A 4,545-nucleotide genomic window follows, 5' to 3' on the forward strand; every position below is an offset into this window, starting at 1 on the left:
CATAGGTTCCAAGTTAATTTCCAAGATGGGCTATGAAGGAAAAGGCTTGGGCAAACATGCATAGGGTATTGTTGAGCCAATAATAATTGAGGAAAGGCCTAAGTATTTGGGTCTTGGATATGGACAGTCTTATGGAGAAAGTTCCAAAGCTGCCATGAAGGCCATTGAAACAGTTCCAAGAAGGAGTTTCATTGAAGGCCTTCTACCTCAAGAGTGTAAAGATTGTATTCATGGAGAATGCAATAGCTTGAAACATCATTTGCAGGATGCAGGTTTTCATAAGCATGCACTTCAACCAGAGAGTTGTGGAAACTCTGAAAGCCTTGAAGAGGTTGATGGTGTTCCAAAGGGAGCTACTTCTTCATTCAATTCACCTCCTCATGAAGGCAATAAAGGTGAAAAAGAAAGGTATAAATATGCTTCTAAACATATTCCTTTTGATTATGTTCAACATGATAAATTTCCATATAAGTATGGGAAAAGAATTGCATGTTCCTTTTGTGGTTTGGATAACCATAGTGTCTTTAGATGTAGGAAAAGAATGGCCACATACAGGAAACTTTTGAAGGAAAAGAAGAAAGAAGCCAAAGGTCTATTGGACAAGGCAAATCATGTTGTCAAGAGGATGCACATGTGTTGCACTTACTGCCATAAGCAAGGACATATTGCTACAAAATTTTGGACTCTGAATCCAACAATGCTTCCACGAAACTTAAAGAAGGTGGAAAGAGAGAATGGCAGGAATGGAAAGAAAGATTCCATGATTAATGTGTTTCAGGATGATTCACATGTGGATGCTGATGTGCAAACAAAGGTAGCACCTTTGAAATAGATTGGTAATAAATGGTTAGATTTCTTATCCAATTAAGATTGCATGTCTATTGATGCATCTATTTGCATTTCTTTGTTAATGGAATGCAAGTTGCAGGATTTTACCAAGAAGGTGAATGGGAAAAGTTGAGTAGGAGACTCACTTTATTGCTGCAACATTATGTTCATTTCAGCTTCGAAAGTACAGTGTGCTTAAGCAAAAGTTGAAAGGTGAAATGCATGCATAATCATGATGTGCATGAACACATGGATGTTGATGATTTCTTTGTATTTGAACATGTATGTGTAATTAACTTGAAGGGTTGATTGCTTTGGCATGCATGTAATGAAATATTGACTTGAGAAAAGTTTATTTGGTCTCCAAGATGGAGATAATGATGAAGTGTTTCATCTTTTGAAAAGAATCCTTGAGATATTTTCTACATGCTTGACTTGAAGGGTCATTTGTTTTAAAAGGCATGCTTTGTGGGCTTGTTATCTAGTCCATCATTTGTATGCAGATGTAAGACATGGAGGTGTTCACAAGATGTGAAAATCTGTTTCTTTTGTTGAAGCAAGAGTTTAGGCCATCCAATTGTTATCTGTAATTCTGTTGTTGTTAACAGTTGTTGTTGACAGCATTTCAAATAGGTACAAATGAAAATTTTGTGAAGTTGATGTAACTTCACATTTGTTTGAGCCACCTTGAATCAATGATCAAGGAAGAGAAGTTCAAACTACCTTCTGTGACCATCTCAGCAGGAGTTCTGCAAGAAGGCAAGGAGGAAAACAGTTCTTCCCAGGGGGGCCAGCACATCCAGGAAGGAAAGTGGTCAGAGACTTTGGTTCAGAGGCACTATGCAAAGGCAAGTGTATGGAGACTGAAAGAAGAGCGTGAGGTACTCTCATTTACTATTCAGATCAGTATGTTAGTCTTTTGGAGACCAAAATTTCTTTAGTGGGAAGGCGTGATCCAAAATGGATCTTGGATAGACTTCTAAGTCTAAAGTGTTCCTCACAGAGGAAAATGAAAGTCAAGGGTTGCTCCTAGAAATAGTCCCATTGCGTAGATCTTTTCACTTTGAATCTACTGCAACTTGAATGGGCTAAAATGGACTTCGAATGAAGAAGTTATCACAGAAAGAAGTTTGCCATGGTCCTTTGAAAAGGAGGAAAATTCTTCCAAAAATGGGCTTAAGGCCTTATAAAGGAAAATCACATTGGAAGGGTTAAGAGGAGGACTTAACGCAAGGGCAGAAGGAACCCTTGATTAGCAATCTCTGATATGTCGGGTGGAAGTAGGTTACACCCAATATCGAGACCCCAGGTATTGCGACATGTGATTGAATCGGCAATCGGGGTGATCGGCGATCGAAGGAGCAGAAGGCATAGGCCCCACCGATGCGATACACGAGGTGTGATATCAGTGATCGGTGGATCGGCGATTGGCATAACCAAAGGGAAGACCCCCGGGCCCATTGCGATTGTGATATGCGATACAACGACGAGACCGATAGTGATACGCTGATATCGGTGATCCCCAATACAAGGGCCATTGACATGTGATGTGTGATTGCGATTGCGATAAGCAATAAAGGGTCAAACCCAATGGGATTATGGATCTGATTTCATAAGTTTTGAAATCTGAGAATTCAAGATTTTCAATGTATTCCCGTGTATTGAGGTTTTTGACCTCCCGCCTATGCGATTGCAATATGTCGATAAAAGGCAAACCCGATAGGGTTTATAGGGGCGATTCAATAATATTTGAAGTCCAAATTTCGCACCCAATAGTGTATTTCTGCACATATTCTCTGTGTATTGGAAATTTGGCCAATTTTGGGATTTCTGCACAGGAAGGCCAAATGACCAGGTTCTCCATGCCCGCCGGTCCGTTTCCATTGGGAACAACCATCACACATGTGCGTTATGAAGCATAGAGAACCACAGAGGTGAAAGGGAATGATTCCTCATGATTGGGGACAAAGGAACGGATGGAAGCCACAAAGCCGAGGGTTCCTCAAAGGCCATAGAGCCAAGCGAAGTAGACTTGTTCTTGTTTCGGAGAGCACAGCTACTGAAGGTTGTTGCTGAAGGTCACTGGAAGATTTCTGAGAGTCGCTTGGAGGTCAAGCAAACTACAAAGGCATACAGAGGTGGAGAGAAGCTCAGAGTCAAAGAGCCAAGAGCCAGAGCCGAAGAACCAGAGCCGAGAGCCAGAGCCAGAGCCATAGCCAAGAGCCAGATCCAGAGCCAAGAGCTAGAGCTAGAGCCAAGAGCCAGAGCCAAGAGCCAAGAGCGAAAGCCAAAGCCAGAGCCAGAGCCAGAGCCAAATCCAGAGCCAAAGCTAGAAAGCATGAGAGCTTCAGAGCAAGGGATAAGATGGTGTTCGAAGCCCATTATTTCTGTGTAATCCAATGGAGTTGAGCATGGAGCTTGTAAAAGAACTTATGCCATAATCCCAGAGAGCCTAGTTGAGTTGACTAGAGCTCAAGGAGACATAGCCCAAGAGGTTTGGGTAAACTCCATATTATATTGTTGTTATGTGTGTTTGTATATTTGTTGTTTTACTTACTGTCACATGTATTTAAATATCAGCATAAGCAATAGAACTTAAAGAACTTAACAGTTAAAGGAAAACTAAAAGCATACACCTATTTCAAGCACTTTTTAATTCCACAATTGGTTAATCATAAGGTCTTGGAAATATTTAAGCTTTGGAAGTGGGAGAGGTTCTTGTAAGCTGACAAGAAGCCTTTAGTATCCCCATTTTCAGATCAGCAAGTCATTGATCATGGATGGAGGGTGTTGATTCTTGAGGGTGTTCATTTTAAAATCTTTGTAGTCAATACACATTATCCAAGTCCCATCCTTTTAGGCACTATGATGACAAGTAATTCACTAGGTGAGGTACTTGGTTAAATTAATACATGCTCCAATAATTGCTCCAGTTGTATCTTCATTTCATTCACTTCTAGTGTGGATTATTTTTACAACCCTATGTTTGGTAATATGAAGTAAATAAAATTTCATATTGTGCTCCATTTCCCTCTTAGGTAGTAACCCTATAGGCTCTTGGAACACTTCTCTATACACTTTTAATATTTCCTCCAACTCGCGTTTCAACTCCTTAGTACATCCCTTTAGAGATTCCTTTACCTTCACCAATTCTTCTCATTGATTATTCTATCTTAGGAAGAGAAATACAAACTTCCTACTTGAGCTAATCAATTTCTTGGCTTGGTTATCACTTACCACAGAGATTTTGAATTTACCTTTGTGTTCATTGATGATGAACAACTTCACATCATTGATCATATAATATTAATTTCCTCTACTCATTAGTACCACATCTCTCATGTATGTGTAGAGGCTTCCAAATACTACACCACATAGATCAAGTGGTACTACATCTAGCTCATCTTCATTAATATAATTTGTTCTTAAAAAAATATATTTTACACTACTCAATGACCCTAATTTTTACATCCTTATATAGCCATCCCAATAGATATGGGTAATGATGGTCATGTACATCTAATCCAAGCTTACTTACCAAATCCTCTACTATGAGGTTAGCCCATGAATGGGAATCAAAGAGAGCATCCACCTTTGTCTTCTTGACTTAGATTTTGATATCGAAGACTTTAGTCATTTCATTTTCTTCCTTGGGATAGAGGATACTTAGGTTCACCTACCTTTTCATTATACTATAGATTTTATTTTCATTACATT

This window comes from Pinus tabuliformis, chromosome 7, assembly GCF_031772625.1.
Source record: "Pinus tabuliformis cultivar Carrire ecotype Pingquan chromosome 7, CPIR1, whole genome shotgun sequence".
In the NCBI taxonomy this organism is placed as follows: Eukaryota; Viridiplantae; Streptophyta; class Pinopsida; order Pinales; family Pinaceae; genus Pinus; species Pinus tabuliformis.